Raw genomic sequence first — 13,929 nt, forward strand, 5'->3', positions numbered from 1 at the left:
TTATTATGAGATTTTAAAGTTTCAGTTCTAAAAATGTCATTTCAAATAGGTAGTTTCAATCTCATTTTAAAAGCATAAAATTTCCATCATGTTTAGGTAAAAACGGCAGTTAAAAATTGCCATTTTAAACGAAAATGATGCCGTTATATTCTGATAAAAACGACGGTTAGAAAGCACCATTTTAAACGAAAAAGATGCCACTAAACCCAGGCAAAAATTTAAACGAAAAGGATACCATTATATTCTAGTAAAAACGGCGGTTATAAACTGCCATTTTAAACAACAACAAACTGCCGTTTTATTTGGTGAAACTGCCATTTTAACCGTAAAAAACCGTCGTAATAACCAGAATGGCGCTCAGAATACCGGCGATTCTTGGAGGCGCCTTTTTTGGTAATAATGGCGGTTATAACCGCCGTAATTTTCCAAAAAACCACCATTTTAACCTTTTTTGTAGTGTAATGTGTTTCCATATCTCCACCTTGGTGGATGTTTCTATCCATACAGGTGTGAACTTTAGCTATTTTCGACCATCGTTCCAACACCAAACTCCTTGGGAGGCATCCAATATCTAAGCAAACTAGCACCGCGAGTATGTGAATGTAAGGTAAACCAAAAGACTCCATGTGTAGACAAGTGTAATGAAAGGTATCTAAAGAGGAAATGTAGGTCACATTCCACTTCTTCTCCGGCCATCGATATTTCTATGTCATACATACACACTTGTATTCTGCCTCTATGCACTTCAACACGGTAAATCTTACACCCTTTTATAGTGACTCACAATATCTAACAAATTTCTCTAATAAAGTTGATTGCACCAAACTTCTCCAACTCCCCGGATTTGAGTTTCGATCACAAGTCCTATATGATGAACAAAATTCAAGCTCGTTTTCATTGTCTCTCAAGAATTCAACATACCATTGAAAATTCGTTATAAACTCAAGAATCTCGTACCACCCCTCCACAACCCGCCCTAGCTTTGCATGCAATGACTCACATCGAAAGGTTGTCCTAATGCTCACAAAAAGCTGTCCACGAATGTAAGCACTCGTCCACTCAACATTATTAACACATTCATTCACCATCACTTCCCACTACATTTCAAACTCATCCACCTCTATGTCTGCAAGCATGCAATGCCTAAATAATGATGTGAATCATGGATCACATATTAATCATTGTATTCCTTAAGTGGCATGCACAAAGGCGACAATGAGCATTTAGAAACACCTCTTGGATGAATATGCGCATTGATCTATCGCTATTAGTTATCACCACTTTTGGAGTTTTACAACCTATACATTCCAAAAATTTTTGCAACACCCATATGTAAGAAAATTGTGATTCACAAGACACCATTGCAGTTGCAGCACAAGTTTGATTGTGATGAATCACCCCTGAAAAATCACCACTAGAAGTTTGTACTTGTTACGACTGTATGTAGCATCAAATGCATGAATATCACCAAAAAATTTGTAATCCTATTGACTGTACCCGTCACTCTAGAATAGATCATACATGTGTTTCCTATCCCCTATCTTATACCTCCAAAACATCTTCTCGTCTCTTCTAGAAGACGACCTCCAATATCTTTAGTGTTGCATTGACATCACCATTTTGTGAAGCCCGTTGCCGCCTCACCTCATTGTACAAGTCTCTCTTAGTAAATGAAACTCGATTGAATCCATTGGCTTGTGCAGCAATTAACTCGTAGATTTTTAGGATAGAATTTCCCACTTTCCTCATGCTATTAATGTGAGCTAAATCAACATCAAAAATCTTGCAGTGTGTAGGCAAATACTCAACAAACTTTGCAGGAAGAAGATTGTGGTTATAATCATCCACAAATCATGAAACATACCATTTTCCAATACTAACTCTGGGCTTTATTTGCATCTTGGCAGGACACTCGCACCTAATAACCACCTTGTGCTCCTTTTTACTATCCTGCTTCTCTAACAATTTCCTGTCCTGGAAGCTTTCTCTATTGCACAAGTACGTTTATCGTACAAAATCACATTTCTTGTTTTTAATCTTCTTCCTTTCACGTATAGCAAAACCCTTCAATCGACTATACTCTTTGTACATTCGACTTGCCTCCTTCGGATTGTTTAACTCCATTTAGAGGGAATCATCGGCAGTTACTGTTAAACTCTTTCCTGCAGCCATTTTCATGTCTACTCTTTCCTCACCTCTACCAACCTCTGCCTCATCGTCATTAATTCCCATGTCAAGTCTCGTTTTCTACAATAGATTTAACGAACAACTCAATCCAAAGTATACACACATCAACACATGATTCAACATCATTTCTCATAAATCCCAAACTTGATACATATCGCATGAGAACTTCACAATTACATACCTCTTCTAGGTCATCTTCCTGGACTCTTTAACTCAGACCACCTATTGCAGCCACATCCATGAATGCATCATCCACTAATCTTCTAAGACACTCCTCTATCTTGGACGTGGGATCTTACCTTGGTACCAGCAAAAGTCCCAAAACAATCTACTCAATGCTTGCAAATTTCAATTTCGCAAAAACTAACATTTCCAGTTTCAATAATGATTCGTTCATACATCTTATCTATAAATTAATACTTTATTATCCAATTTTTTACAAATTTGTCTTACATCATAAACATCACTATCATATTGTACAATATAAAAACTTAACAAATCAATTATTCAAAACATATGTGCTCCTACGCTTCTACCCAATTGATTCATCTTCATAATACTACTCAAACCATATTTGCATAAACCTAAATTTTTTACAATAAAAAATCAATACAAGCCGCTACCTACCTCAAAGCCACACCAATCTAACTGCTCATTGCTTATCATACCTATGCATCCTGCACCTTAAACTTTATGTTGCTCACTCACTAACTACATCCACCATAAACACACTTTACCCACAACCAACTGATGCAAATCTCAACTATGCTACCTCAAAATAACCTATCATCACACATTCGGTATGCAATAATACATACCAACTGCTCATCACCATAAACAGACTACTATGACTATAAATGGATAAACCCTTCCCCCAACCTACGAATCCATACTCTATAAACCCATCACTTAAATTCAACACAACAACCATTTCTGACGCAACAAATATATAAACCGTAAAAGCCACTTCTCGCACAAATCAGCATATCTTTTCAATTAATTACTAACATGTGTAGCGAATATCTTGCAACTGATTGTTCCCTTTCTTCCTCAACCAATCCGTTGTTAAAATGGGTGTATCTGGAAACAAAAATCGCTGTGTCTACCATCATAGACCACCCATTCCTCCTAACATCCCCTAACTAGGTTGGTGACTTGTTCTTTCTAACACTACTTGATTACCAACAATTTTTAATTGACACCTTTGTTTCCTGCATGATACTAGCTAATTCTCTCTCTTCGAGTCACAACTAACAGCACAACGTCATTCAATCATGCACAGAAATCTTAAAGCTGTCCAGTTATGTCTTTTCGTCCACATTTATTAGAGATATAATTGTCAATCACATTTACATTAAACAACAAAAGATACAATGTTATTGGATAAAAGTTAGAATAACGTTGTTCCAACATAATACAATAAAACACCTGATAATTTTCTTTTATTATGATACGAAAATTAATTTCAACAAATTATCAGACTAATGATTATTATTATAAAAGTATTATATATATGATATGGATTTCTGCTGCTGACCTTTTTGTATTGAAATCAAGACAATTAGAAGATGAAAACTAACACAATTTGCACTTGGTCAAGAGCACATATAAATTAATTTTTTATGCATTAAATGTAATAATAAAATTGTTTACAGAAAAGCTCTGCATACAAGCCCTAATGGCTTGTATGCTTTACAAGTTCATTAACCAATAAACCCTCAAAAAGCGCTGCAACCCTACGTCCAATACACGCGCTATATAACTACCAAATTTAAAAGATTTGTTTCCTTTCTCCGTTCTTCTTCTTCTCATTCTTCTCTCCTTATTTCTAGATTTGTTTCGTTCTTCGTTCTTCTCCTCGTTCTTCTTCTTCTTCACGTTCTTCTTCTTCTTCTTCTCGATTTTGTTTACTGAAATCAAAGTTTGGATTCGTTTTGAATATAATGGTTGATTCAACGTCAGATTCTCAGCTGAATCAGGGTGAAGTGGATTATGAATTTGAATCTAACGAAGTCCCTGAGGTTTGATTTACATACGTTTACTCTGAATTTTGTTGTAGTAATTTGTATAGCATTGTGTAGCTAAATAATTCGTGAACATTGACTGTGAGACTAACGCGTCAACATAAATCTGTGGATTGAATGTAATGTATTAATTTTGATTGATTATCTGGAATTTATAGCAGACGCTCGGGTATAGATCAGAACTTTTTTAGGTGTATTTGTTTCGGTAGTGTGGGTGTATTTACATTTATGGCTTTTTCTGTTATTTTAGCTGAGTTGTTGTCGTTTGGGTGTATTATATCAGACATGATTGGGTGTGTTTTTTGTTTTTTGTGACGGTGTATTCTGCAGCATGTGTATTTACAACTTATGGCTTTTATTTTCATTTTAGTTGAGTTGGTGCCGTTCGGGTGTATTATATTTGCAATAGTTGGGTGTATTTATAGTTTTTGACATGGTGTATTCTGCATCCTCTCTTTGTTGTTGATGACCAGTTTATTTCGAAAGTTGGAATGACCTTTACCACCCTTGAAGATGCTGGAAAATTTTACAGGAACTACGCCAAGGTTGCAGGTTTTTCTACAAGAGTTCGGAGCACAAATAGGAAGGGAAACGAGATTAAGAATCAATTGATTACATGTAGCAGAGAGGGAAAATGGAAATCTAAAATATCTACGACCGAGAAGACGAATCCGACAGCCGGTTTAAACTATCCTACAAGAATTTATATACACACATTGAAGGATGTCGGTGCTTGGATCATTTCAAAGGTTGTGCTGGATCATTCACACCCCTGCTGTCCAAGTAAAGCAGAGATGCTCAAACAGCACATAGAACTAAGCATGTCCATTCGTCGTACAATAGAGAATAACAAGGAGGCCGGTATCAGACCAAGCAAAATCTACCAATCATTTGTTGCAGCTGCCAGGGGTCACCGCGAGTTACATTTTATTGAAAATGACGTGAGGAATTACATTACCAGGGAAGTGCGGAATGTTTCTGAACAAGAAGATGCAAAGGAATTCGGAAAATATTTGTTACGAATGAAAGAGAAGAATTAGAATTTCTTTTTTGAGCTTGAACTCGAGGAGGATCAATCGATTAAGCTGGCTTTTTGGGCCGATGCAAGAAGTAGAGCTGCCTTTGAGTATTTCGGAGACGTCATTTCATTTGACACCACCTACAATACAAACAGGTAATAAACTGCCCCTGTTTATGATGCTAAATTAATGTATCTTTATGAATCCACAGCAGAGTTGTATATTGGCTGTTTTTTTGGTGTATACGAAGCATGTGTTGGGGTGTACCTAATGATTTTGCATTCTGCACTATGGTAATTTGTTTCAGGTGTAATTTGGTCTGTGGTTCTTTTGTCAGGATGAATCACCACGGTCAGTCAACACTTTTCGGATGCTCTTTGATGAAAAACGAAAAAATTGAATCATTCAAATGGTTATTTCAATGTTTGCTTCGTTGCATGGGAGGAAACGCTCCAAAAGGGTTTCTCACTAATCAATGTGCATCAATGAAAAGGGCTTTAGAGGCCTGTATGCCAACAACAATTCATCGTTGGTGTATTTGGCATATCATGAAGAAGATTCCAAGCAAATTAAATGGGTACAAGGGACATGCAGATATTGAACAAGAAATGAGCCAAGTTGTTTTTAACTCTCATAGCAAAGACTCATTCGATAGGAATTGGAATGATTTTCTGCTGAATTTTGGTCTTGTGGAGAACAAGTGGCTTTCAGGTAATGTTTGTTTAAAATTTGCAGCAAAGGTGTAAATTGCATGTTTTTTCGGGTGTATTTATAGTCTTTGTTTGGGTGTATTCTGCAGATCTGTATGAAGACCGTCATATATAGGTTCCTATCTATCTGGATCACCACTTCTAGGCAGGGATGAGAAGTACACAAAGGAGCGAGATCATGCATTCATTTTTTAACAAGTTTATCACCCGAAACAACTCGCTTATTCAGTTTGTCAAACAATACGATAATTGCCTCGGAAGCAGGGAGCAAGCAGAGAGAGAATCAGATGCTGCAGATTTTCATACGGTCATACCGTGTGCAACCAAATCCTCCATTGAATCTCAGTTTCAAGATGTGTACACTCATCAAAAGTTTAAGGAAGTCCAAGCACAATTCAGAGGAAAGGCGAATTGCATCACCAGATTAACGAATTCCGCTCTAGGCTATTCAGTATACGAAGTCGGAGAACAAGTTTCCAGCTCAATATTCAACAAGTTTGTGGTTACTTACGACTCAGTTGTAGCCGAGGTAAAATGCCAATGCTTATTATTCGAATCGAGAGGGATACTGTGTCATCACGCACTAAGCGTGTTAAGCTTTGAACAAGTAAGCCAAGTGTCACCTAGATATATACTGAAACGATGGAGCAAGAAGGTAAAGAGGCGACACACACACATCAAGAGCAGCCACGATGAGCCACTGATGGAGCCAAGAAGCAAGAGGTTTGACCAATTGGTTTTTCGTTCGCAAAATATTTGCAAATTTGCATACAAATCGGAGGAGCTGAGTGCAATTCTGCACCATGCGTACGATAACGTCATGGCTGAGATGGAATCATTAAAAGCCAAAAGGAAGGGGACATCTTCTTTATCCCACGAAAACGCCAACTTGGAATCTGTTAACGAGCTTCAAAGCCCGCCAAGGATCCGAACAAGAGGACGTCCAAAAAATAGGCTAGGTTCAAAGTTGGACAAACAGATTGCAAACGCCACAAAGAAGAAGAAAACGAAAGTTTTAAGCGAGGTAAAAGTAATGTTTTTTTAAATTTGTGGTGATTGAGTTTATTTTTCTCGTTAATAGTTTAGCTAATAAGTGAGTGTTATATTCAGATAAACCTGTTTGATGTTTGCATCAGTGTTGCATTCAAATTCCAGCCAATATCAAGGACATATTATGAATTATCAGTTTACGGTACCAACAGCAGGAGATAACTCTTTGGGTGTATAGTTTTACAGAATATGGGTGTAAAAGCACTGTTTCCCTTGGGTGTATTTTTGTGAATTCACATTTTACATTTTAAGTGTTTAGGATTCAGGATTTTAGTCTCAAAGCATCATGGGGGATAGATTTCAGGGTGTATATTCAACTTTATTTTGGTTTAAAAAATCGCAGGTTATGAGTGTATATTTGATTTGATGTTTTTCTTCATATTTTAGTACCTGTAATTCATACATTTTGAATACAGCACAGACAGTTTAACAGCACAGACAGTTTGGGTGTATATTTTAAGCAATCTTGGGTGTATATTAAATTCCTGTTGGGTGTAAAATTTATATCTGTGTTTAGATCTGCCTTGATGTTTTCCTTCATATTTAACCACCTGTAATACAGCTTTTGAATACAGCACAGACAGTTTAACAGCACATATAATTTAACTATGGAAAAAAAATTTCACTGAATAGAAGTTATTTATAAATGGCAATTTTTTACAACATTTGTTCAATTTACAAACTAGCTAGCAGTTGGATTACACATTTTCTATATCAGTAGAATTTATCTGACAAAACGGACTCAATAATACGGAGGATGGCTTCGATAGTCTTATTGCATTACTCGCTCTAATTACTTCATCTCTCTCTTTACTCATTTCATTGAATAGTATCCACGAAGCATACTCCACTCTATAGTGGTCCACCTCGTCCTACAATTAAAAAGTATATTCTGTTTAAACAGCAATATTAATTCAGTAAAGTAATACAGAGTTATATAGTTCTAAAGACAGTTACCTGTTTCCAATTATCCCATTCATACTTTCCCTTTTTAATGTTTTCCGACTCAATTAACTCAAGCCACTTCATAACGTAGATAGCGCAGTCATATCTGAAAATGAAGAAAATAAATTACAAATCTCATTTAGGAAAGTTTAATGTTCATAGTCACAAATTTATACGTTGATTTTTAGCCTGATATCTTAATGTATGATGCTTTAATTTCCTTCTCTTTCTCGCCTTTCTTCAGAGGTTCCCCGCCAACATATGCTCTCATTCTTGAAATTACATATCCCTTAAATACCAAAACAAATCAATAATACACCCGAATGAAATACACCCAAATGAATGCAAACAATGATTATTTAGAACATACTAAAGATATAAAATACAACCAAATTAATGCACAAGATACAACCAACTGAATAAACAACATACACCCAACTTGATTAACAAAATACACCCAAATGGTACCACAAAATACACCCAAAGGAGAACACAGAGTCAACTTACAGTGAATTTATTAAGCTGCTTTCTCTTATCGCTTGGAGCTTTTTTGTGTAGCGGGTCAAGTATATGAAATCTCCACTTTCTTGTATCAATCACCCATAACCACCAATGGTCCGCGTGGCAAACAGGTGCAAAAATCTGAAGGATTGCCATATTTCAACAGTGTGTTATTTTATTTGGCATATAAGTAAAGAACGGTACTAACAAATTTTACAAATGAAAACTTACATATGGATGCGAAGTTAATTTTTTTTGCATCTATGAAGGGAATAAAACTTGGGTAGTCTTCCACCCTGAATTCTTTATTGGTTTTAGGTGATATGAATTCCCCGTTTGGGTGCTTCGAAATGGCCATGTTCTGCAATAATTGTGAAACAACAAATGAAATACTGAAAATACACCCAAGTGAATACTATAAATACACCCAAATGACTACACAACTTACACCCAACTGAACTTAAAAAATACACCCAAATGAATACAGAAAATACACCCAAAATTCATAGAAGTAACACTTACCACAATATCGGGGGGAGACAGTATACTTGTTCTTGAAACCTTTTATCATTTGTCTGGTTGAGGATGAGGCACATGGCAGATACAATCTAGAAATATATGCCGAAATCAATTTATATTAATAAACATTGCAGTAAACTTTGGTGTAAAAACATTAATGTTATTCTAATATTACCTCAGCTTCTATAAAAGTTGCTGCCTGGAGTGATGCAATGTGCATTTTTGTCAAAATGTATTTATTTTGGGCCATCAGAGTGCACATGTTTTCATACTCGTTAGTTCTGCCATCTGCGTATGTCTTCACTCGCGTCCCCCAGATGTAGCACTTCTGTTTCATATCATCCGTATTCAGATTTATTCCCGTAGGAGTTTCAAACCTCCCAGAACTTTCTCCCCCAGTCTCCCTTTGAATTTGTGGACTTTTACTTTCTTCTTTCGCTGCATTTCTTGCTATTTTTTGTACCAAATTATCTAATTGTTCTAGCAAATTTGCAGCTTCTGGAGATTTTGCCCTTTCTGCCTCCTGCGTTGACGCTCCCTCCTGCGTTGATGCTTCTTCTTGGCTTGAATCAGTGAGGCCAAGGCTGAATGATGGCATCTGATCTGTTCTAGGAGCATACGGTGTTGTCCATGCCATCATCAATAGGGCAGCAGCGTCTTCTGCAGTTGGATAACTGCGTCATCATGTATAACGTATTACAAGAATAAGAATATACGGATGATAAGCAAAGATTGATTTCAGTCTGATTAACTTACATTTTAGTTGGAGCTGGGGGAAGCGTGGGTGTGCTTTCTTGAAGTTGTTGGGGGGTTTAGGAGTGCTGCACAGTTACACACAAATTAATCATGGCTTAAAAAAAACTATTCAGGAACAATATACACCCAAACTGTTAGCATATATACACCCGAACTGTAACTCAATATACACCCAAACTCTAAACAAATAATACTATTTCTTACGTTTTTGTAGTTGCTTCAATTTGTAGCAGAGGGGTTGGTTCAAAATCTGTCTCAGGTGTTTCTTCAAATTTCGGCACAGTGGTTGTTTGGGACACTGGCACAAAAACTTGAATCGGAACTCTAAACAAGAAGAAAAATGAAAGGATAACAATGCCTTTGAAAATAATAAGGTTATAAGGTTGAAATATTCTTGAAAAACTCACATTGCAAGGGCTTCCGACGGTGTCTGTTCCCTCACAACCATCATATTCGAATCAGCCGGCTCACTGGCTGACTGTTGAACCGGACTCAACCTAAAATACACCCAAAGAAAGTCAATAAATACACCCGAATAGTTCAAAAAGAAGACAGGCTTTGTTTTTTGAGAACTTACATACTTGCAGTTTTTGCTTTTTTTTCCTCCTTTTTTTTCTCAAATAAAATAATAAAGGGCCTTTTTTTTCTAAAAAAATATATACAGAATTAGAAGTAGAAGGTAATAGAAGAACAAAAGTAACAGTTATTTGAAAGAGAAATTACATGCTCTCTGCCGGCTTGTTTACACTACTTTGTTATGTGCATCATTGAGAGGAAGGATCATCACTTCCCAAGTTCACATCCGGTATTCTAAATAGATTTCATGTTATTCAGACAAAATATGATACAAGTATAAAATAGTCCCAAATGAATGCACAAGCTACAACCAACAGAATGGACAATATACACCCAACACAACAAACGAAATACACCCAACTTAATAAACAACATACACCCAACTTGATCAACAAAATACACCCAAATCATGATAACAAGATGTTATTAAATAAAGCTTCTTACGTTTCAGAGGAGACATAGCGACCTTCTGTCGATCGCAGGTCAGCTTCGTTCTGCCTGCAAAACAAGAAACAATTATTAGCAAAGAAAACACACTAAAATCTAAAATATACACCCTAACAAGACATACCCCTCTGCTGCAGATTTTTCATCGATTCCCCTTAATAATTCATCTAGATCTTCACTTCCTATTTCATATCTCTCACTACATTCATAAAAGAAGATGTTAACAAAATAATTATGATGATAGACGGTAATATAGCTTACGAGGTACTGTACCCATCATTGCATTGATCTTCTTCAGGAGATGAATGCTCAACAACAACCTTTTTCTTTTTGGATTGTGTTCTGGGTGGAAAAAACAAGTATGAATCAGAAAATAAAAAATTAATTTTATCACAGAATATTATCCAAAGAAGTGCTTACTTTTTTGGTGTTCTTTGTGTCTTTTTCTTTTTCTTTTGCTTCTCCACCGGTGATGATTCTTCGCTTCTATAAGTTAATAAGAGACACTTCAGTTAATACACGAAATCTTTATAATGAGGCCAAAAGAAAGGAGTAATAATTTCAGAACATTACTCATCACTTGATTCAGATTCTGAATCAGAATCTGAATCCTCTTGACTCTTCTTTCTTTTTTTGGAGTCCATTCTGGAAGGCAAACAATCATTATTTAGAACATACTAAAGATATAAAATACACCCAAATGAATGCACAAGATACAACAACTGGATCGAAAATATACACCCAACATAATAAACAACATACACCCAACTTGATAAACAAAATACACCCAAATGGTTCCACAAAATACACCCAAGTCGACGAAGAAATTACACCCAATTATGGTACTTACTTTTTTCCTTTTTTGCTGGGTTGTTTTCTTGGTGAATCCTCTGAGTCTTCTTGAGTCTCAGACTCAGAGGTAGAACTATCACTGTCAGTTTTTTTGTTTTTTTATTTCTTTTTTTTCTTTTTTCTCTATTTTTTTCATTTTCTCTCTTGTTTCCGCCATATTTACAATCCCCTGAAACATTAGATATTTTAGTTAGCAGCATTCAGGTAAATAAAATACACCCAACATATTACGTTCACTTACCAAAATTTCCTCTATTTCTGCACTCATTCTTTCGACCAACTGCTCCTTACTCCAGTTGGCAATCCAGGATTTTGGCGGTCTTTCAGCCCTCTTCTTGCCATTGTTTTTAGAAAGATAAAAGTAAATTATCATCAGGGCAAAGAGGCAGCCATCAATTGCCTTCTTCTTTTTCTCCTTGTAGTCGGTTATGCCCTTGACCATAAAGGTTAAAACATGCCCCCCAGTTTCGCTCCGTTATGCTGTCCATCTCAAAAATTGGGGTCAGGTGCACAGGCGAGATTTTGTTTATTGTAGTTGGTAAAAGGAACGCCATCTGTATATAGAGGATGAAAATCCTCTTGAACATTAGGCGTTCCTCTTCATTACCAACGCCAATATCCATCATCTCATCTGTAAGACTTTTGAGGGTCTTACCCTGGAATCTTCTAAAAATTACTTTGTCATCCTCAGAAAGTTTCTTATAATCGACTTTCTGAGGAAATAGATCTCCTACAAAAGGAAAACAACAAAGTATCAAATTCGGTTCAAATACACCCAAGCATCAACTTAAATACACCAAAGCATCAGTTAATATATACCTATAGTTTTTAGCGAGTTACCTGTTGCATTGATGCCAAGCGCATCACCTATTTTTCTTGGTGTTATTTTAAAAGAACTGTATCCCGTTTTCAGTCTGTTCTCCCCTAGTTTGAAGTTGTTAGCCAGCTCCCTTAACACTTGGTGATGCACCCTTAGTGGTGGGATGTGCATCAAGCCACCGAATCCCAAATCCCTCACAATTGTTTTTTTTTTCTCACTCATGTTTCTGAATTTATCACTTAAGAGATGTGTTGCACACTTAAGGTCTTTTGTTTGCTGTAAACAAAAATAAAATTATAGTCAGATATAATTCTATTATATAAAACTGATTTCATGTAAGACATATATTTGTTCTTACATTTCTTCTAGGTTGGTTTCTCGCTGCCATTTTCTCTGAAATGAAAAATACACCCAAAGATATCAGTAAGATACACCCATATATATAAGTCAGATACACCAATTGATAACAGTAAGATACACCCATAGATATGATTCAGATACACCCATATATATCAGTCAGATACACCCATAGATATGAATCAGATACACCCAACAATTTATGCCATATACACCTAACAAGTTACTCCATATACACCCACTAAATTATGCAATATACACCCAAGAACAACCAATATTTCAAGGACAAGAAATATCAGAATAGTTGCAACAATTGATTATATTACACTATATCAGTTCAGAAATTTACATCCAACAAATTATGCCATATACACCCAACAAATTACGCAATATACTCCTAAAAATCAGTTACGAGAAAAACTAGAACAAGAAGATCAGTAAAGCGTAGAATAACTAAGAAGAACAATAAAACCTAGAAGAACGTAGAAGAACATTAAAACGTAGAACAAGAAGAATATTAAAAACAGTAAAATGAGAGATAGAACAAGAATAACAGTAAAACCTAGAAGAACGTAGAAGAACAGTAAAACCTAGTTCTTCGATTTCGAAATGTGAAAAATCTATAAGATGAGTAAAAATAGTAACGTACCTTGAGTAATATTTCTTCGTTTTCTGTTGAAATTGTTGATTGAGAGTTCTATCTTTTGTTGAAGGTTTCTACTAATCTCTGCGACGAGTTCTATTTTTTCGGTTTGGAATGTTGCTCGAAGTTTGAAGGTTTGTGTTTTGTTCGAAGGAGAAGTGGAAGAGTGCGCCATAACGAGTGCCTTTTGCGAAGCGTAACGGTTGAGTTATGCGCGTGGCACTGACGCTCCATTCAAAGGGAGTGAGTGCGCGTGTCTTTATCTTGGGCTGGGCCAACTTGTAATACTTGTAAGCTTTTTTTGCTTGTATGTGTAGCATTTCTCAATTGTTTAAACCAACAAATTTGTTAAAAATATAAAAATTAAAATCTTCTATAGACAAGTAAAGTTTTATACGTTTAATATTGTTAAAAATTTTAAAATTAATTTATATTACAAATTTTAAAGACATTTATTAGCAAAATCTTAAAAATAACTATAAATATATAAAGTGTTGAAGGCAAAATCTTATTTGGGTTGACA

Source organism: Arachis hypogaea, chromosome 5 (assembly GCF_003086295.3).
Source record: "Arachis hypogaea cultivar Tifrunner chromosome 5, arahy.Tifrunner.gnm2.J5K5, whole genome shotgun sequence".
Lineage (NCBI taxonomy): Eukaryota > Viridiplantae > Streptophyta > Magnoliopsida > Fabales > Fabaceae > Arachis > Arachis hypogaea.